The sequence below is a fragment of the Aquarana catesbeiana genome, linkage group LG02 (genome assembly GCF_042186555.1).
Source record: "Aquarana catesbeiana isolate 2022-GZ linkage group LG02, ASM4218655v1, whole genome shotgun sequence".
NCBI lineage: Eukaryota > Metazoa > Chordata > Amphibia > Anura > Ranidae > Aquarana > Aquarana catesbeiana.
The window spans coordinates 200,665,745-200,688,680 of NC_133325.1; the positions used below are offsets into that span (position 1 = coordinate 200,665,745).

Sequence of the window (22,936 nt, forward strand, 5' to 3'; positions counted from 1 at the left end):
ATCACAGATCGGAGTAAGGCGCCGATCCGGCCCCATACCACATGATAAGCTGTCAGCCAATGACAGCTGATCACGTGATGTAAACAGAAGTTCGGTAATCATTTTTTTTTCTCCTCACACGTCCGCGTGAGGAGAAAAAAAAAGCCGATCACTGGCTTCTGTGAAAGGGACATCAGTCCCAAAGAGGAAGAGCCACAGCCACCTCATCTGTTCCCATCAGTGCCACCTATCAATGCCCACCAATGGTGCCCATCAGTGCCTCATGAGTGTCACCTAGCAGTGCTGCCTATCACTGCCACCTACCAGTGCCCATCACTGCCACCCTTCAGTGCCCATCGCTGCCAACCATCAGGGCCACCTATCAGTGGTGTCCATCATTGCCGTCTTATCAGTGCCCATTAGTGCAGCCTCATCAACGTACATCAATGAAGGAGAAAAATTACCTGTTTGCAAAATTTTATAACAAAATATAAAACAGGTTTTTTTTGTTTTTTTTTTTAAATTTTCGGTAAAAAACCCATCAGTGATTAAATACCACCCAAAGAAAGCTCTATTTTTGGGGGAAAAAATGATAAAAATGTAATTTGGCTACAGTGTTGCATGACCGTGCAATTGTCATTCAAAGTGTGACAGCGCTGAAATTTGGTCTGGGCAGGAGGGGGGTTTAAGTGCCCAGTGCCCACCTCACCACCTCCCACCTTCCCCTCACCCCCCCACACCCTCCCCCCCGCCCAACCTCTCACTTTAGTAAGTTCTATTTATTTTCACCGGTATCAACTCGTTCCCCCTAGTCTCCCCTGGTTATTACCTCAACATACTTCCACGACTTCTTGAACTCCTTCCAACTTTCCCACTTGTCCATCAACCCCTCTTTGTTTGTCCACGCTAAATCTCAGGCCCTCCATATTGTATGTTACTTCTATAGTATTAACCCAATCCTGAATCTTGGGGCTTTCTTCGTCCTGCCATTTTTTTGGTATAAGACTTTTTGCCACGTTCAACAAATGGGGAATTATTGATTCTCTGTATTGTTTTACTGAACCCTCTACTCCATTTAATAGACATATCCACGGTTCTTCAGGTACTTTTCCAGTGATCTCCATTATTAATTGCAGGATCTCTTTCCAGTATTTTTTGATTTTGGGACAGTCCCATCACAGGTGGGCCATCGATCCTACTACCTTACAACCTCGCCAGTACTCCTGGGATTTCTCCGGTTGGTATTTACCTAATTTATCTGGGGTTGCATACCACCTTGTCAGGCACTTATAGTTCATTTCAGCCGTCTTAATATCTACGGCAGAGCTATGTGTTAATTTCAAAATCTTCCCAATATTATTTTTATATCCGCGTGACCCCAATTCTTTTTCCCATTTTTTTAAGAATGGCGGTACCTCCGGTTCTTCACTTGCAAGTAATCATTTATACAGCTGAGAAATATTATTCTTTGTATTTACAGCTGTACATAGCCGCTCAAGCAGCATTAATTCGTCACCTGTTCTTCTTGGTTGAGGCAAGTTCTCTACAAAATGTTTTAACTGGAGGTAACGCCATTCGTTTATCACCAATAAATCTGTGTTTTGTTGTAACTCTTGAAATGTGCTTATTTTCCCCTTTTTAATAATATCTCTCAATTTTGCATTATCACTTCTTATCCAATTCCCTCCTATTGTCCTTTTCCCCAGTTTAAAATAATCATTATCTTTCAAAAAAAGTGAGTTATATTTCCGTTTACTTTGTTTGTGAATCAGGTATTTTAAGTGCGTTTTGTGTCATCTCGTGAGTATTTTCTCCCAAAGCTCTATATTGTGGGGAGTTCCATATTATATTACTTAATCATGTTCCACACATTACTCTCTAATTTGACCCACCGTTTTTCACTTTTCTCCTTTGCCCATTCCACCACTCGTGGTAGCGCCACAGCGTGGTAATATTTTTTAATGTCGGGGGCTGCTAGGCCACCTTGTTTTTCCCATGTTTTAACACGGAGAATGAGATTCTAGGTTTTTTATTCTGCCAAATAAATTTCATTATTATAGTTTTTAGTACTTTAAGATAGTAATGTGGTAATAGTATGGGCAGCATTTGAAACTTGTATGTAATCTTAGGTAGTATTATCATCTTCACCGTGTTGATTTGCCCTATCCAGGAGAGGGGTCTTGTTGATATTTTTTTTAATTTCGTTTTTTATTTAAATCTAGTAAGGGGATATAGTTTACTCTATATATTTTCCTCAGAGATGTCGCCAGTTTTACCCCTAGGTATTTTAATTCCTCTTTCCTTCATGGAAATTGGAATTCCTTTTGCAAACTCTGTTCTTCCTGTTTACTTATATTTATATTTAGAATCTCAGATTTATTAAGGTTTATTTAAAAATGTGATAATTCTCCATATTGTTTTAGTGTTTTTAAAAGGTTGGGTATTGTTATCCTGGGATTTGTTATGTAGAACAGCACATCGTCAGCAAATGCTGCCAATTTGTGTTCATCATCTTCTATCCTAATACCGCTTATATCTGGGTTGCACTGAGTCATTGCAAGAAGAGGTTTCAGGGCCAACACAAAAAGTAGCGGAGACAGGAGACACCCCTGTCTCGTCCTATTTTTCATTTCGAAGGGGGGGGGGTGACGCCCCGTTAATTTTTATGGTTGCGGTCAGTTGTTTATATAGTACTTTGATCCACTGGGTCATTCTTGCGCCCATTCCCATAGATTCCAATGTTTTTATCATGAATCCCCAGTCAAATGCTTTTTTCAGCATCTATCGACAGGAATAGACCTGGGGACCCATCATTTTTTATTTTCTGGAGGAGGAGCAACGTTCTCACTCCGTTGTCTCTCCCCTCCCTACCTGGAATAAACCCAACTTGGTCAGGATGTACTAGATCTTTCATCAGATCTTTCATCCTTGTTGCTAGAATTTTTGCATATAATTTCTTATCAGCATTTAGCAGGGATATTGGCCTGTAATTTCAACAAAGTGTACCATCTTTCCCCTCCTTCAAAATGACTGTTATTGAGGCCGACAGGGCCTCTCTACTCATCTCGTTTTCTACGCCCCGTCCGTTCATATATTGGCATAGCCTAGGTACCAGGATCTCTTTATACTTTTTTAGGTAGAAAGTCGTGAACCCGTCGGGTCCAGGACTTTTACCCGGGGCAGATTCTTGTATTGCTTTATTAATTTCCTCCTCTGTTATGGGTTTTTCTAACATGGCCCTGTCACTTTTTAATATTTGCGGGGATCTGGCTCTAAGAATTCTTTTATCTTTTCTAATTTGTCTATGTCCTGTTGCCCCTTGTGATTTACTGAATACAGTGCCCCATAGTAGCTCTTGAACATATTCGCTATCTCCTTTGTCTTATATACTATTTCCCCATGTTTATTTTGAATTTTTTCTATATAGTTTATTGATTTTTTTCTTTTTTAGCATCCTAGCTAGGTGTTTACTTGCTTTATTTCCCCATAGATATCTTTCTTTTGAGATTCTATTGAATGTCTTTTTCGTTTCTTGTTCCATGAGGTCCTTTAATTCAACTCTCTTTATTACTAATGAATGGAATATCTCCTGATGTTGTTCTTTGTTTTTTATGCCCTTGTTCAAATCTGTATATTTCATCTATTATTAATTTCATGTTTTTTGATCTCTTTTTTTTTTTTTTTTTTCCCCGCCCCTATAGCAATAAGGATACCCCTAATGTAGGCTTTGTGGGCCTCCCATAGGGTAGCATATGATATTTCTTTGTATCATTGGTTAGGAAATATTGTTATATCTCCTTTTTAACTGTTTCTGCATCTTTCTTATCCTGTATTAATGTTTCATTTAGTCGCCAAGTATAAGGGGGTCTTTTTTATTCCTGTTACTCTCATTTTCATACTTCCTGGGGAGTGGTCAGATAGCGTAGATATTCCTATATGTGTTTCAGTCACCAACTCCAATGCTTTATGATCTACCATTGTGTAATCAATTCTGGAGTACGTCCCGTGCGCAGGGGAGTAGAACGTGTAATCGGGTGCATAGCGCTCTACGCGTCCAACATTTGGTATTGGTACATTTTCTGCGTAATCATTTTTAACGACACGTTTTTTGTCTCTTGCACGCAGGATGTACTATCCAATCCAGGATCCATACAAAAATTAAAATCTCCAGTCATTATCACATTTCCTTTCTTGAAGTCCATTAACTTCCCCATAACCTCATTCAGATATTTTATTGGGTTCCTATTGGGGGAATAGATGTTCGCCAGTGTGAAATCCATTTCACCTGGGCTACCCTTCAAAAAGAGCTATCTACCTTTGGGGTCAGTCATCCTTTCCTCCAATTTGAACCGCGACCCCTTGACAAATCCAATTGCCACCCCTTTGGCTCTCTTTGTTGTTGAGTTGGCATAATACCATGTCGGGAAGTCTTTGGAAAATAATTTCACATTTGTATCCTGTGAGAGATGGGTCTCCTGTAAGAACGCCACTTCTGCCCTATAGCGTTTTAGCTCTTTCAAAATTTTATGTCTCTTAGTAGGCGTATTCAGTCCACAAACATTGTATGTCAAGAACTTTATTGTTGTCATCCTTTTTTCTCCACTCTCCTAATGCTTACTATCGTTATACTGCTGTCTAGCCTCTTTACCTTAATTACTATTTTGGTTGCTCCTTGACCCCAATATGATACCGCCAGAAAGAGCTGCTGTCCCATATATAGAACCCCAGCACCATCACAATACAACAAGTGGCAGCCACGGTAGGGGTGTCTACTACTGGTGATTACCATTCTTTCTTGAGGGGTACCTCTTCCCCCCCGCGCCAGCCCTCCCTCCCCCATCGCCTAAAGCATCTCCCTCCCTCTTCCTCCCACCCTTCCCATCTACCCTCCACCCTGCCCTCCCCCCCAACCCCACCATCCCTCCCCCTTTGGCCTCTCTCAGACCCCCGAGACACTGACGGAACTGCATTCCGTTTCCTCCGGTGTCTCTCCAAACCTGGGGTGAGACTCCGACCTGCACCCCCAACCGCCCCCCCCCCCCAGAAGGAGGGACGGCCAGGAGTGCCCGACCAACCCACACCTCCCGGACCTCCACCACCCCCAAACCCCCCCAGCACTACTCCGTCCCCTGAGGCAAAAAGGAAGTTCTGGAAAGCCACACTCCGGAATATAGCCTTTATTTGTTAAAAGTCCAACAGATACAAGCCACACCAAAAAATGACTGTTGACAAAAGCTAAGACCAAGCACTGTTAAGTGTGAAACGCGTCAGTTGTTTGTCCCATTTTTTGCTGTGGCTTGTATCTGTTGGACTTTTTACAAATAAAGGCTACATTCCGGAGTGCGGCTGTCCAGAACTTACTTTTTGCCTCATGTTGCTATATGCTTAGCCGGCACCTGGTGTTCCAGTTCCAAAGAGAGTTCTATATCCACATTTCCACCTGGAGCGGTGATCCCCTACTACTTCCACTCCCCCCCCCCAACAAGAAAAATTTCTCATCCGTCCTTAACCAATTCCATTCTGATTCTGTTCTATATACTTGAACACCATTTGTCCAGAGCATACACTCTGCGAGACTGTAGAATTATAGTCTAACTCTATTTAATCTATGCAAAATTCTTCATTCAATTGCTTTTATTTTATTGTTGGGTCTTCCGTGCGACCCCTTGCGATTTCTGCCACAGATCGCCCTCGGTCGAAGATGAAGAATCTTGTTCGGTCCACCCTGGAATGATCGGTACTTGTAAGTCAAGTTTAGTACAAAGAAGCTCTTCGGGGTCTCTTAATCTTATTGATCTGCCCTCCTTCTGGCCAATTAAACATGCCGGGAAACCCCAACTGTACTTAATGTTCTTTGTGCGCATTTGCTCTAATAGAGGTTTAAGGAGTCTTCGTCTGGCTAGTGTCTCTGGCGCCAAGTCTGTAAATATTTGGAGTTCTATACCTTCATACTTTAAGGGTGGTTGTCCTCTCATTTTCCCCCAGATTTGTGCTTTTTCCTCAAAAAGTTTAAATCTTACTATTACATCTCGAGGTAAGTCCGCTGATATGTTTTGGGGTTTTCTAATCCTATGAACTCTTTCTATCTTTAGGCAGTCCTCCGCTGCTCTGTCTAACACTGGGTTGAATATTTTATTTATAGTTTTTCTGAGACCTTCCCCTCTTTCTTCTGGTAGCGCACAAATTCTTAGGTTCTATCTTCTATTTTGGTTCTCGTGATCTTCTAGTTTATACAGAATCCTTCTCCGTTTTCCCATTGCATGTCTTTAACTTGATTTTTTAGAATTATTCATTCTCTGGCTTGTTTGTCCATTTTTTCTTCCGTCTCTTTCACCCATGTCAATACTTGACTCAAGTCCACCCGAAGTGTGGAGATTTCTGTTTTGATAAAGGTTTCCAGTCTCAGGAACATATCTACCATTTCTATTTTGGTTGGCATTTGGGCCCCCACCCCCTGTTCCTCCATTTTACTTGTTTCTAATTCACTTTCTGTACTTGTATCAACTCTGGGCGGGTCTGTAAGCTCACCTTTTTTTTTTCCAGTGGCTTTTTTCTTATCCTTATTCACTGGATGCTGCTTATCTGTTCCTGATTTTTCGACTCCGGGACTCTTTGGGCTACCCTCTCTTGTCAAATATTTCCTTAATCATGCTTTTGTTAGCATTATCTTTTGGGGTTTTTGGTTCACTTCCTTTCGTAGATCTACCTCCCATATTGATTTTGTTATTTATTTTTTAAGCGTTATCTTGTACCCACTACTGACACACTTTAATCAGGGGTATATTTACCCCCTCTTTGGGGGGTTTAACCAAGCACGTTCAGAGAGGAGCGAGGCAAAATAAATTTACACCACATAAGTGATATAAATCTCATTGAAACATTTGGGGTGACTTAGAGAGAAAAAAAGAAAAAACAAAAAAGGGTGACAGTGACACCTATATTTAAGTTCCACCAGGAGTAGCTTGTCTATACTCAATCGAATGGATACAAGCTGTTTCAGAAATCACAAGTCAGTTACACAGCTGATTTCTGCGCCACTATCAGAAGTTTCAACAGGGAAATCAGTCCATATACCGTTTCCCATCATTCATTTCCTGGGGTGCTTCGCACATGATTTCAAAGCAGTTTATCACAGTTCCCCAACATGCACTTGTATATAGTATATGTAATGTCACATACAGTCCACTGGTGCTTTCATAGACAGATCCTTTCCTTGTTGTAACTATAACCATAAATCGTAACACTCTGTTATATATCACCACAGATTAAATCTTCCTTGGGTCTCTTTAAGTCATTCAAATTCTGATTATCAACAAGTCACTGGGTTTGTGTCACTCGCCTCCAAACATTTCTCCCAAGTCTTCTAGCTGTAGCAGAGGAATTCACATGCAGTATCAGGAGAAAAAAGAAAAGATAATCCTGACACTTGTCGGTGTAAGCAGGGGGGGGGGAAGCAGCTGTCTTCCACTGAGCTCTGCGCTTCTCCTCTCCTTATTCTGGCTCGCCATACTCTCTCCTCCACTCCTCCGTGAGCTGCCGAGTTCCACTCCAGTGCCACTCCTTCCCACTTCCAGGTGCCCTGTGCCTCCTCCGTGTCCAACCAGCCTCTCCTCTTACTACCCCCCTTGGTCTCAGGGTCCCGTTTGGAAATCTCTGCTATTCAGGGGCTGCATACTCTCTAGACAGTGGGAGGGGGGGCTGCCTGAAACTACTTTACCCGGCACTGGTTCAAAACCGGAGCCCATGCTGGATGACGTTGGGGTTCAAGGGCTTTCATTTATGGAGACACCGCGGCCTCTCACATCGCTAGTCTCCCTCCGGGCTTCAGGTCGGCCTCATGCACTCCCTCTCAGCAGCTCGGTCAGGCCCCTCCCCCATCCTAGGAGCATCACGTCCTCATTGACGCTCGCCCTCTTATAGATGCAAGTTCTTTCGAAGAAGAAAAAGTTTTAATCCAACTATTTAAAAATAGCTAAAAGTAGTATGCAAAGGACGCTATGGTTACCTAAGATTTATTAACAAATTCAGTAGGAACAAACTTTATTTAAAAAAAAAACAAAACTGTTTTTTGGAGGGTATCACTGTCCATGTATAATCTGTGGTGTTGGGCTGTCAGTTTGACAGCTGGGTCCTGTTCTGCATCTCAGGAGGTACTGTCAGCACTCCTGAGTCAGAAACAGGACCAAGCTTACAGCCAATTCTCCAAACATGTTACCCAGGATTACCATGAATACATTTTAATTGTGCACTAACATTTGTGAGAATAAATTATGTTTTATACAGAGGCTGAGTATGTTTTCAATTATACTTAATACTATGTGTAACCTTTGCATACAGCTGTAGCTCTTAATTTTTAAATTGTAGACAGTGCAGCTGATTTATGAAAATTAGAGAAAAGCATAATGGAGCCCATTACTCATGAGTTCTTGCTTTCATTTTCTAACTTGCACTACAAAATTACAGTTTAAATTGCACCAGATAGGGGATTTCTAGCTTCCTTTCTACAATGATATAATGATACTGCTTGTATTATTGTTATAGCATAATAATTAGTTAAATAATTATGCATTATTCCTGGGTGTTTGGCACTTTTTTTTAATAAGTCATATATCAACCACAGAGTCATTCTTCTATAAAGACAAACAATCCATTGCTGGAGTTTGTGAAATTAGTTTTTACTCCTTTTCGAGTAGTACTGTCCTGGTAGTACAGCCTCTGTATGCTGTGGCAGGAAGACCTCAGGCTGCAGCGACCTGTGTTAATTGTGTAACCCAGCTGCCTCCATTTGTTTTGTTCCATATGGAATTGGCTAGGAGAAAACTCTTCATTGCAGAACTTGCCCATAGGATATGGAAATCATATATAAATCACTATGGAATTCATTCTATTATACAAGAATGTTCTTTGCTGATACTGTAACCTTGTAATAGTGCCCTGTGCTGATATGTGAAGAAGGAAAAATGCAGCTGCACTGGCATGTATTTTAAGGACACTTGAAAAGGTGAGCGAAGTTAAAGCTAAACTCCAGGCAGGCAGCTAAATGTATAGCTCAAATACCATGGCCGACTATGCAGACTGGTGTTTACCTCCTAAAGGATTTGTAATTCTCTGCTGCAAGTCTTGGAACCTAGGCTCCTATGTCAGACAGAACAGACAGGTCCTTAAACTCTCTACAGGCTACATTGGAATTAAGGAATACATCTGGGTCCAGGGCCTACCCCAACCTCTGACTGAACAACAAAGGAGCTGTGGCTTGCTATGAAGGTTATCCAAGTGTTCTCTCCCCTCCTGTTCCAATGTTGATCCTAAGAGGAAGGCTTCTGGCCATTCTTTTCAGGGGCTTATAGTTTGGTATTTATTAAGTTTGATTTATAGACCTATGCTAGTTTATTGTAAAAATAAATGCACTCCCATTCCCATAAAAAAAAATGTCCCTCTAATGGCCCGATGATGGATTTTAAAAAATGGATTTGCCAACATACAACACATTGCATAGAAGTGAACTTGCGCCTCTGCAAATGCATTAATGCGTGTGAAAACACATAAGTGTGAATGGGCCGTAAAACTTCTGCCAGGTTTTTAATTTTAAAACTCCAACTAAGAAAGGGATAAAGCAAGCACGTTAATGGATATCTAAACCCAAGAACAAGCATTTAATATATTGCAGCTTACTGGTCTTTAGATGTGGTTGCTGTTTTTTTTTTTCCTGTTGATTTTGCCAGAAATGCAGTGTCCTTGTCACTTCCTGTGAGCTGAACTGAAAGCACAAACAATATTATCTTCCTTCTATTAAAGCGGGGGTCCACCTATCTATCGTTTTTTTTTTTTTTTTAGTTCATTCACAAACTTTTCTTCTCAGCATTACATATTCACATATTGTGTGTAATATGTCCGCCTGTGTCAGATTTCGTCGGAAAGAATAACTTATATTATTCACTGCAGGCGGTTTCCATCTTCATTGTGGGCATTTGAAGCCCACAAGCATTTATTTCCTGGATGTGGTGAATGCTGTGCTCCCAGCATTCACCGCTCATTCCCGCACATGCTCAGTGGCATCCTGGGAAGCCTGAGACTAGCTCCCAGGAGTCTGGGAGAGGCTAGAAACACGCCTACTCCCACGGGAGGAGAACCAGGAAGTGCAAAGAAGAATAGAAAAATAAAAGGTAATTACGGCGATTTAAATTTTTTTAAACGGCATGTCAGCATCTAGGCAAGGAAGAGAATACATACAGATATTGTGCAAAATTTGGGTGGAACCCCGCTTTAACTACTAATTCCCCCACCCCCCATGTAATAAAAATGAGGACAAAGACATGTTGTTCAGCCTGGATAACAACCATGACTCCTTCCATAGATACAGTGGAGTGAGCATAGCCAGTCTAAGACAGAAAGTGTGTTATGCACAGGATTACCAGGAGGAAAAAAAACTAATGCAGCTACCTCATCCAAGGACTAGTAAGCTGCATGAAGGCAGCAGAGGAGTCAGGGAGCTGATGGCAAAGGGCTGCAGGAGGGCTAGGGAGTTACAGCACATGCCTCCAACCCACCTCACCCCTCCCCCTCAGCTCATGGCACACCCCTCTCCTCTACTGCACCTCCCCAGTTCACAGCACAGCCCTCTCACCCATCCACCTCCTCTCCGCCTCACAACACGTCACCCACCACCACCAATGTATCTCTCCATCCACCTCACCCCCTACCGCACTTTCCACCTCACAATACATCCCTCCATTCATCTCACTCCCAGAGCATCCCACCAACCCACCTTACTCATGGCCCATTCCCCCCACCTCATCCTTTGTAATCCAAAGTCAGTTGGAAATTGTTGTCACCATCTATGAAACTTTGAAACTCAAAAGTGTAACTTTACCTCTCCAAGATGACTTGATTTTTTTATAGTTACTTTTATTCTCCCCCTTACAGAAAAAAAAGAAGTGCCAGGCTTTTAGGCCACTCTGTATTTTCTCAGTGCTCATAACTGGCAGCCAAAATTATATATTGTGATATTCGGGTGTTTAGCTCAGTGGTAGATGCATCTTCACGTAGTGAGTCCACAGCAGTCAGTTATCAGGTTTGAGGGCATGGCAGTCCGTTTTTATTAACAGGAACAAAATAAAAGTTTATACACAGGATTTCCCACACAGGGGTTCTTCTCCAGTAAATTCATACAACTGAAAATGCCAAGCCTCCTGGCTCCTAGGCTTACTTTGCCTTACAGTTCCCTGCTGAACCGGCCTAATCCTGGCCTCAACAGGATTCTCCAGACCCCTGGGTTTGCTTACTGTCCCCCAGACTTAAAGACTTCCTTCAGTCCCCCTTGGACTTGCTAGTCGCCTCGGCTCTCCCAGCCTCCAAGACCCTTCTCTGGTCTCACAGGCCCTTGTAGCCGTTCAAACCTTCCCAGTCCTTCAGACACGAAGTCCCCCCTCACCAGGGATGTAGTCTCACACAGGACAGACAGCTTTCCAGACACAGGTCTGTCTTGATACAGCAGCAGTAACAAGCTGCACACACTCCACCTTCCTCCACTCTCTGCTTTCACAAGCCCCTCATTATATGGGCTGTATGCACCTGGTCTCACAACCTGCTGGCTATCCATAAGACCTGCACACAGGGTTAGAGATCCCATCCCACCCAAGTCTCTTTGGGATCTCCAAACTACAGAGCCCCATCCGAACATAGCAAAACCTGGAGAAAGCTGCCAAAACAGTTTTCTCCATTTCAAAGCTATTCGCTGTAGCACTGCAGTCCACCGACATGCAGACTCTGTGTCCATTTTCCATCCTTTTTCATAGTGACAGGGACTCTCACTATTACAATATATATATACATATACAAATATTATATGTTATATAACAGTTAGGCTATGTTGGTTATTAGTCCTGAACTTTGGAAATAGACTGGTCAGCCTGATCTTGGGCTGAAAAATCTGCTCTGGAGGGAAGGAATTGCAAGTGAATAACAGTAAATACACCTATCTATATTGTGGTAAGGGTGCATTGTTTAAAAGTGTAATAGGAGAGATTAAAATTCTTACAAATGCCCATTCCTTTCTGGTTCTGTTTAAAACAGAGCTAAACTGCACCTATACTTCTACTTTAGCAGGGCAGCGTTTGTGGGCTCCCTCGCTGGTTCAGACATCTCCCCAGCTTCTTCCGGGTTTGGGCTCTTTGGCCAACTTGGTTGTCCAGTGCAAGATGACATAACTCCTGTGCATGCACAAGAGAGTTAACTCCTCCTGGCACCTAGGGCACAGCTCAGTGTAAAGAAGGTTCTGAGGGGGAGGGTAATAAACCTTTTTTTAAGAAAAGACTATATCAGCTTTAACCTCTTCATCCCCGGAAAGTTTTACTCCCTTAATGACCCCATTTTTTGCGATACGGCACTGCATTACTTCTTTACAGCTCAGTGTAAAGAAGGTTCTGAGGGGGAGGGTAATGACCTTTTTTTTAAGAAAAGACTATATCAGCTTTAACCTCTTCATCCCCGGAAAGTTTTACTCCCTTAATGACCCCATTTTTTGCGATACGGCACTGCATTACTTTAACTGACAATTCCGCGTCATGCTGTACCCAAACAAAATTGATTCCCCCACAAATTAAGCTTTCTTTTGGTGGTATTTGATCACCTCTGCGTTTTTTTGCGTTATATTAAAAAAAAATACCAACAATTTTGTAAAAAAACCTATATTTTTTTACCGTCTGCTGCGACATTGCGGCGGACAAATCGGACACCTAACTGCCACTTTTGACACTTTTTTGGGGACCAGGGACATTATTACAGTGATCAGTGCTAAAAATATGCACTGTTACTGTACTAATGACACTGGCAGGGAATAGGTTAACTCCAGGAGCGATCAAAGGGTTAAGTGTGTCCTTAGGAGGTGCTTGCTTACTGTGTGGGGGATGGACGAACTGTATGAACCAAGAGATCTGTGTTCCTGCTTAGCAGGAACACAAGATCACTCAGTTCATACCTGACAGGATGGAGATCTGCCTTGTTTAAATCGGCAGACCGTCGTCCTGTCTCTCTGAGGAGCGATTGCAGGTGGCCGGCAGACATCGCGTCCGCCAGAACCGCTAATTGGCTCCCCCTGTCGCCAATCAGCGTGCACATGTGCACCCCCGCTGGCTATTGCACGGAATGATTTACGGGTATGTCGTTTCGTGCAATAGAGCCGACCAGCAGCAGTATATGTACTGAGGGTGGTCGGCAAGTGGTTAATTCAAGGATAAATTCACCTTCTGGAGCATGTTGCATGTTACACCCATATTTAGGGTGTAACATGCTCCAGACCTGCCCCCCAGCGATCTGTGAATGACTGATCAGCCTTCCACAGCAGAAAGTGGCTTGTAGTCCTCAATAAACTGCAAAGGCGCTGGTTAGCACCCTCCTACATTGATTTTTCTTACAGGCAGACAGCTGTACTGAGATTCTGAAGAAGTCTGACACTGCACCCATAATCTGCTGATCGCGGGTGCAATGCTCTTCAGGCCCCCCAGGAAAGAAAAAAAAAAAAGAACTTTTTTTTTACTTTCAAAACAAGTGCTTTATAAAAAGTGAACTTAAAGTAGTGAAGTAGTTTGCACTTTGCTGCTTACATTATGTAAGTCCATAACTCATCCATCAAATGTCTTCAATATAAACAGATTTTTGTTCAAATGAGAAATAATTCATTATGAACCAGAAATCAATTCAAGCTTTTGAAGAATTTGACATCATATCTATTTGGTATATCCATTGCCATACACACACACACTCTTTTCACTTCACTAAAAGCACCTTAAAACCTGATTACAGTTTGCGTTGTTTAAATTAGTGTTTACGCGTCAGATTATACTATGTGAGCTGCTATCATAAAGGAGGGGCCGGCAGAATCCCTGGAATGGAGATCTTTCTAACTAGATTAAAGTTTGGGGATCCAGTGGATGATTGGAGTTAAGAGAGTAGCTTTTTTGTAAGCAAAGTAAATTAAGTAAAGACTATAAGTGAAGTAATTGATTTAAGGTTTTAATAGAAAACAACAACCTTTATTCCAAAAGCAAATACATAATTTTAGTAAAAATCCCTGAATCTGTTTCTATTTTATCTACCTGTAATTCAGTATTCATCAGCACTTATGCCCCTTACAAATGTTGGATTTGAGCTTGTTGGCGGAAAGTCCGACCGTGTGTATGCTCCATCGAACATTTGTTGTCAGACTTTCCGCCAAAAAATGTTGGCTAGCAGGTTCTCAAATTTTCCGGCAACAAATGTTTGTTGCCAGACTTTCCGATCATGTGTACACAAGTCCATCAGACAAAAGTCCATGCATGCTCGGAATCAAGTACGAGAGCCGGAGATATCACGTACATCTTGTACGTCACTACGTTCGTGCTGCATCTGCATTGGTATCCAATCCAGCATGCAGAAATTTAGCAGCCATTTTTCTCCAATATTAAGTTATCAGAGAGATAAGCACCATTACCAAGGTTTCAGGGAAAATATCAAGAAAAATGGAGGTGTAGTTGAAATAACTCATATGCTATTAATCAGCCAACATCCCAAATTTAGATAAGTACAAAGTTTTCCCCAGAAAGGGTGGGACTTTAAAGGCATAGATTGTCAGACAAAAAATTAATAAAAAAGAAAAAATTTTATTTAACCACTTAAGGACCAGCCTCGTTTTGGATTTTAGGTGGTTACATGTTTAAAACAGGTTTTTTTTGCTAGAAAATTACTTAGAACCCCCAAACATTATATATTGTTTTTTTTCTAACACCCTAGAGCAGGGATATGCAATTAGCGGACCTCCAGCTGTTGCAGAACTACAAGTCCCATGAGGCATAGCAAGACTCTGACAGCCACAAGCATGACACCCAGAGGCAGAGGCATGATGGGACTTGTAGTTTTGCAACAGCTGGAGGTCTGCTAATTGCATATCCCTGCCCTAGAGAATAAAATTGCGGTCATTGCAATACTTTTTTTTTACACCGTATTTGCGCAGCGGTCTTACAAGCGCGCTTTTTTTGGAAAAAATTCACTTTTTTGAATAAAAAAGAAATAAGACAATAGTAAAGTTTGCCCAATTTGGTTTTATATTGTGAAAGATAATGTTACGTCGAGTAAATTGATACCCAACATGTCACGCTTCAAAATTGCGCCCACTCGTGGAATGGCGTCAAACTTTTACCCTCAAAAATCTCCATAGGCGATGTTTAAAAAATTCTACAGGTTGCATGTTTTGCGTCACAGAGGAGGTCTAGGGCTAGAATTATTGCTCTTGCTCTAACGATTGCGGCAATACCTCACATGTGTGGTTTGACCACCGTTTTCATATGCGGGCGCTACTCACGTATGCTTTCGCTTCTGCGCACGAGCTCATTGGGACGGGGGGTTTTAAAAAAAAAAAGAATTTTTTTATTATTTATTTTACATGATTTTATTTATTTTTACACTGTTTAAAAAAGAAATAAAAATGTGTCACTTTTATTTCTATTACAAGGAATGTAAACATCCCTTGTAATAGAAAAAAGCATGACAGGACCTCTTAAATATGAGATCTGGGGTCATAAAGTTATCTCTCGCGAATGCGCCGCAGAGACCACTTTTATCTGAAAGCCGACCGCCGCACGAAAACAGGGATACTGGGGTTATGGCAGCTAGCTGCTGCCATAACAACGATATCCACCGCCAAACTTTGGACGTACATCGGCGTGCGGCGGTTGGCAAGTGGTTAAACAATGTATCAAAAAAATATTTCAGAGAGTTCATCACATAACATTGGTACAAATATATATTTAAAATTATTAATATCTATGCATATAGCTTTCAAGTGTACGAGATCTCAGAGAAACAAGATACATCCAAAATTGTAGGCATGAACATGTAAACATAAGCATTCGATGTATCCTACAAGGTTTCAGGGAAAGCAGACCGTTGAACCCTACAAAAGGAGAATGCTATATAAGAAAACAATATATACAGTATACATGTGACATAGGCTATGGTTTTTGCCTGAAGTTTTGTTTTACACTATAAAAACACTGTATTTACTGTATAGGAACAATACATAATCACAATGCAGTTGCTATTTGAAGGTGATTATACATCTTTATTATGCTTATCCTGCAGTGGCATCTTTCATTGCATTTACATTACCACAAAATTCTAAAATGGCTGCTATTATTGTTATTTTCATTAAATAGGACATTTTAGGTTGGATTTTATTGTGTCATATAAATGGAATTTTCAGTTGAAGATATGTTTGGTTAGAACGTGGTTTTTTAGCTTTTCAAGTTGTCTTCATACACAACGTCCAGAAGATTTTCTTTCTGGAATCCTGAACACAAGTGTGTTCACTGTATTCACACATTCTACCACCCTATTTACTGCACACAAGTTTGATAACAATTACCTGTATTAATGTGTACATATATCTGTGTTTTACTGGTGGTTATCACTTTAAAATAGGTAAAATCTGTGTAATGTACTGTATATACTCGAGTATAGGCCGAATATAAGCCGAGGCACCTAATTTTACCACAAAAACCTGGGAAAACGTATTGACTCGCGTAAAAGCCTAGGGTGGAAAAATGCAGCAGCTACTGGGTAAACAATGTCCATCTGCAGCCTCACTGTGCCCATTGGAAGCCTTACTCTGCCCATTTGCATCCTCACTGTGCCCATTTGCAGCCTCAGTGTGCCCATTTGCAGCCTCATTGTGCCCATCTCCAGCCGTACCCTTGATTATTAAAACAGCGGGTGTCTCCCACTGTGTTATGCAATCTGTTTGGCCGTCCATTCTAACAAAGCCCCGCCTCCTCCTCGTCTGTGATAGACGGAACACTGATACAGTTTACCAGCATTGTATCAGTGTTCCTCTATCACAGGCGAGGAGGAGGCGGGGCTTTGTTACAATGGTCGGCCGAACAGAATGCATAACATAGCAGGAGACGACCGCTGTTTTAGTAATCAAGGGTACGGCTGCTGTACGGCTCACTCGAGTATAAGCCGAGGGGGGTTTTCAGCCTAAAAAATGGGCTGAAAAACTCGATTATTACTCGAGTATATACGGTACATATAGATTATATAATTACATAGTTGCCAACATTTCAAAAGAGTTCCAGGGACACTTTTTTTTTTGCTTTGCATTAAACAAGCCACTGTAGGATGTACATTATGTGTGGGACATTCATTTACTGTAATTACAGATGGTATTACAGTATGTGCAGGAGAGCTGCATGTGGAGTGTATGACTGTATTTTATTTCAGGTACTTATATAGCGCTTTACATATACATTGTACATTCACATCAGTCCCTACCCTCAAGGAGCTTACACTCTAATGTCCCTAACTCACATTCATACATACTAGGGACAATTTAGACAGGATCCAATTAACCTACCAGCATATCTTTGGAGTGTGGGAGGAAACTGGGGTACCTGGAGGAAACCCACACAGGCACAGGGAGAACATGCAAACTCCAGTCAGGTAGTGTCGTATAGAAAAGGAGTGTAATGTGTATGATATATGCAGGGAATGAGTGCAGAGGGTTTAAGGGTAGGTAGTATTTGCAGGAGAGGAGTGAAGAGTGTAAGTGGACAGTATATACAAGTGTATGATGGCTGATAGTTTGTGCAAGAGAGGAGTGTGGTGTGTATAACGGCAGCTGGTATGTGCAGGAAAGGACTGCGGATGGTATGTGTATGAAAGAAGTGGGGAGTGTATGCGAGTATGACTGCGGGTAGTATGTGCAGTAGAGGCGTTAGGAGGGTGTAACAATGGCCAGTATTTGCAAAAGAGGAGTGCAAAGTGTATGATGGCGGTTCATATGTGCAGGGAGAAAATTGTGGAATTTATGATAGCAGTGCTTGGGGAGATGGAGGGAGGAGGTTTAATAATTTAAATGTAAGAGCAGAGACGGTGTGACTGTCAGCCCTAATTCCGGGACATAGAAGGGGTGGGACAGCTAACTGAAAAAAGAGACTGTCCTGATAAATCCAGAACTGTTGGCAAGTATGGAATTATTCCCAAGCTGCCTTAAATATCTGCACTAGGTGCATGTATTAGGGATTGTTGCCAAAATCAGCATTAAACTTTTACAGGCCAGGACTTGCAGTCTCTTGGGAATGCTTATAGGAAATGCTATTTTCCATATGTATTATTTCTGTGTTGTTTTTGCATGCACATGCAAGCTTTTCTGTGATGGCGTGAACCATTCTGCCACTGCATTAATACATTGACACCTTTGATGTTATAAAAAGCTAAGATAATAAGGCTGATTTAAGATTTGAGAATGTTCACACAATAAATTGTATGAAGATTCCCTTAAATTATCCAATCATGTGATAAGAAAATCCCTGTTTACTTACTGGGTCTGTACACGATTGCAAAATTGAAGACAATGTTCACACCATTTAATATGTGAACATTCTCAGCTCCTTTACTAAATAAGCCTCTTGCAGGGAAATTTTCAGAAACTAATTTGTAACTTTTTCTAAACGTAACAACATCTCCAGTGTGTACAGTTTGAGTATCTGTCACGTACCTGATTGTAGAGCCCGGTATGCAGAGGAAGGCCTCTCTTACACCTCTAATTCGAGAACCCCTGATAGAGCAGACAGGGAACTCGGGAATGCAGAGTGGCACAAATGCCTGGCAGGATCGCTGATGAAGGGGCTGGTCAGAACTTCCGAAGATGTCGTGGAGAGAATCAGCAATGAGGATAATGGAACAGCTGGCAGACTGCATACAGGATCAGACTGGAAGCAGGACACAGCAGTCAGCGAGGAGGTTTTCTGTAGATCGGAACACAGACAAGTACAGGCAAGCCGGGTCATACACTAGCGGACAGATCAGGAACAGATGTGGTGGCTGGAGGAAAGTCAGGGTACAGGCGAGTCAGTAACAGGCAGGCAGCAAGGTAACTAAGGAAGAAACAGGAGCAGAGTCAGAACAAGCCGGGATCAAATGCAGACGGATAGCAGGAGAAGTCAGGAACAAGCCAAAAGTCTACTGAAACAGGTTTTTTAGGATAATGGGTAGCAAGGTCACAGGGAATGCTGTAGACCAGACAGCATTGAACCTGGAACCCAAACTCCTTTAAATAGCGCATCTGGCGCCAAGAACTGTCACAACGTACGGGAACCATCATTTGCGCATGTGCGTGCGCCGTGCGGCTCTTCTCGTTGGGAAATGGTGCACAGATGTTCTTCTGCTATTGACATTTTGATTACTGGCTTGCCCTTCCTGACAGTATCTTTATTAACATACTTCAAAGTGAAGAAACCCATGGTGAACAGAGTAGGAAGCAATGGTCCTCATGGCACATGCATTGCATTCACTTGATTGGACAAGTTTTTATCTTTGGCTAAAGAAACCCTGCAGCTTTTACTGACAGTTTGATGGTTGTCACCAACCATCCACCAGAGATGCCCTGCATATGAAAGCTGTAATAGCGGGGTCTCATTTTTTTGCCACTTGCCATGAACAGGATTTCTTGTATGGTACACAATATTCCAGTAAGATATAAATAAATTATGCATTAACATGCCTTTTTAAGCAGGCATTGGAATTGGCATCGTTTTGTACTTGACTGTGTATTGTCTTGCTGCTTTCATGGAAAGTTGCAAGGTTTTGCAGGCTTTGTGTGAATGATGTTATTCTGTGATATATTACATCAATGCATTCAAAATATAGTCTAGTCCAAAACAAAAAGAAGTATGTAAATGTCACACAGGGACTCTAACGTCTATAAATCAGTAGTTGTCACGCTTTAGCATGAAACAAAAGTGTATGGTTATAAATTGCGCCACTTTTTCCATTACATTATAAAGCCCAACCTGCCATAAAAGTTAAATAAGTAACCCTAATATTATTAAGTACAGCAGAGAATAATGAGGCTTAGGACTTTCAGAAATAGCTCTCTGCTAAAGTGAAAATGTTTTATGCATAAGCGTGTCAGCTATTATTAGAACATATAAGACGTTCACTGAAATCCATATTTTAAAAGAAAATGCGACAGGAGTATTTTCTTTCTTTTATCGGATTTATTCTAGCAATCTATTACATCAACACAGATATAAATATAACCCGGGTTTTTGTTACGTTTAACAACATTCACTAATTGTCTACAAAATGATTTAATTGTTTAATTATTATAGCTTTTATTTACTACAAAGAAAATAATTAAATTTACAGGGGGAAGACCAAAAGAACTGGATTGAAGTATATTAAAAGGTATTACTAGGCAGAACTTTTTTTTTCTGGATAGCAGGGAAGGTTATACCTTCTGTCAAGTGTTTACTGCTGTCTGTGTTCCTATTAGGGAGATTCACCCCTCTATTTGTACTGGTGGCTTTTGTCACTGAGACTGAAAGTGAGGAGAAATACCAAATTTTACCTTTGGCCCTAGAACAAAGATTGAGGGAAAACCTTCTAATGGGAACACCATTTCTGGTGACACATGCCTAAGATGCCAGTCCCTCTCATTTTGGGAGGTTTTCACTAAATTTCTTCCCCAGGACAGGAAGTGAAAGGAAATTTCCGCAATAGTATACATACAGAAAAATAACTAAATAACATTGCAGAGGTTTTAGATTGTGCTGCTTTATACATCTCTTAAAACAAACAAATGAAAAAAAAATGTTTTTTTTTTTTTCTCTTACCTTTTCCATACACATGCTGTGCTGTAACTTTTGGGCAAGATTATGGTTTTGTATTCATACGCAGCTTGATTTTTCCATTGAAAGCTATGAGCTTGTACACATCTTTGCTAAATTATAAAACCAAACTCTTGGCGGCAATTTTGGTTGTTTGCCAAACCAAGAGTGATCTGTTTAAACAGCACCTTGTAGTGCTAGAGAATATTTTGTACATACATGAAAGAGAAAGATTGGCAATGCCCTAGTTATTTTTAATTTTTTTTGTCTCTTATTGAAGGTTTTGGGGTGTATCAGAATGTTGATCTTATATCCTACTTCATGTACTGATTAAGCCTAGCCCATTTGTTCTAGCTGAAGCACACCTGTGTAATTTTTCCTGTCTCATTTGCATATGACTGCCGTAAAAAAGGTTGCTTTGCTAAAGAGTTTGGCATCACAGTGATGATCTGAAATGCTAAATAATTATTGAACCTGTCACACTTCCACAATTTTTCTTTGCTTCTTTGCCATGGTAACAGGCAACTCATATAAAGGCATGCATAACTAGAGTGGGACCTAAAGTTAGGAAAAGTGTGCATCTCATACTGAGCATATCTTACTCACAAAAGATAAGGCTTCTCCTAAGACCTCTGCAGTCTTCAACTCCAGCTTGGAGGTGCTCACTCCTCCATTTTTTCATACACACAATTCAGCGGGATTCTGAAGCTGTATACCACTTCCAAAGGATAAAATCAACTTTGTTGCTCAACAAAATCACCAACATTCCACCCTGGATTCTCCATCTAATGTGTTTCACCCCCTACTGGGGCTTAAAGTGGATGTAAACCCGATACATGAAATTTGGGCTGGGTACATATATCTGCAGTGTTTTCTTATTTCTCTTCAAAGCCCTAAGTTCTGTGTCTTTCTCCTGCTCTCTTCTTCTGTTATCAGCATGATAACTTCTGACAAGTTCTCTGTCAACTGTGTTAAAACCAACCTGCATTTTGTGTCAGGGTGGCTGCTATAAACAGATTAGCAGAGAGCTGGACAATTCACAGCACAGCTCTGCAAGTCTCTGCCTATGTGGAGTGGGGGTGTGTGCCTTTCCTCCAATCAGCTGTCTCACAGTATATGGCAAGAATCCACACCCACAGATGAATCAGGAAGAGAAAATTCTAACAGGACATTCACTTTCTAAACAGTATATAAAGCTGAAGACAGCAGATATACATGTAAAATTTATGTAGGGAAATTTTTTGATCACTGTGCTTCATCTGAGGCTGTTCACTTCACTGGATATAGGTGAGGGTATAATTATAGAGATCTATGATTAAGTCCTAGTCCTAGAAGATCGTCGGTAGACAGTCTATGCTTGTGCTGAACAATAAAGTTGATTTTACCCTTTGGAAATAGTGTGAAGCTCTGGAATTTTGTTGAATTGTCCCAAGCATATGTTAGAAAGAAATACATAGACAGAGGTTGCCCTTTAGTGACTGCATGTCAAAAATAATGATCAGTAGTCGGAACTCTTTAAAGTCAAGCTTTGCACCACCCCCTTCTGCGTTTGAAACCTTTGTTGGTCAGTGAAGCCACCACTCACAAATCATGGGACAGTAGGAAGGAGAAAGAGGAGGCTTGACAAAGCTTGAATTTTACTGAAAAAGTTTAAATTTTAATTAAAGTGGATGTAAACCTGATTCATGAAACTTGACCTAAGCACATATATCTGTAGTGTTTTCTTATCTCTCTCCGAAGCCCTAAGTCCTGTGTCTTTCTGCTGCTCCGTTCTTCTGTTATCTGCATAACTTCTGACAAGTTCTCCGATAACCAAGATAAAACCAACCTGAAATTTGTGTCAGGTGGGTGCTATAAATAGATTAGCACAGCTCTGTACATTCCTTCCTTTCTTTGCCTTTGTGGAGTGGGCGGGTGTGCCTTTCCTCCAATCAGCTGTCACACAGTGTATGGCAAGAATCCACACCCAGTGCTGACCAGGAAGGGAACATCTCTAACACGAAGTGCACTTTCTAAAGAATATAGCAAGCTAAAGACAGCTGATATACATGTAAAACTTATGTAGTGAGATTTGTTTCATTTCTGTGTATCCTCTGAGACTGTTCACTTCACTGGGTATATGTGAGGGTTTGCATCCACTTTAAATTTACCACGTATTATTTTTATTTTATTATTTATTATTACTTTACCTTGTATTATATTACTGGATCATAAAATAACCTCTAAGGTCTGAGTTTGCATCCCTTAAGTTTTTTTTTTTTTTTTTTTACAATCCAGCCACAACACATATGGGATTTTCATGGCGCTACGACAAC

General features: G+C 41.1%; 1 protein-coding gene and 1 long non-coding RNA gene across 7 annotated transcripts in view; one reads left to right on the plus strand and one right to left on the minus strand.

Moving 5' to 3' along the window:
* The window catches only part of LOC141127584 (uncharacterized), a 40,123-nt gene extending 19,247 nt beyond the window's left edge, over positions 1-20,876 (minus strand). The window contains exons 1-2 of the long non-coding RNA XR_012241566.1: positions 20,628-20,876; positions 18,509-18,758 (exon numbers count right to left, since the gene is read on the minus strand). This is a non-coding gene — a long non-coding RNA (uncharacterized lncRNA). The remainder of the gene's footprint in view (positions 1-18,508; positions 18,759-20,627) is intronic.
* The window catches only part of ENOX1 (ecto-NOX disulfide-thiol exchanger 1), an 855,443-nt gene that overhangs the window by 804,206 nt on the left and 28,301 nt on the right, over positions 1-22,936 (plus strand). The gene's annotated exons all lie outside the window — the stretch shown is intronic.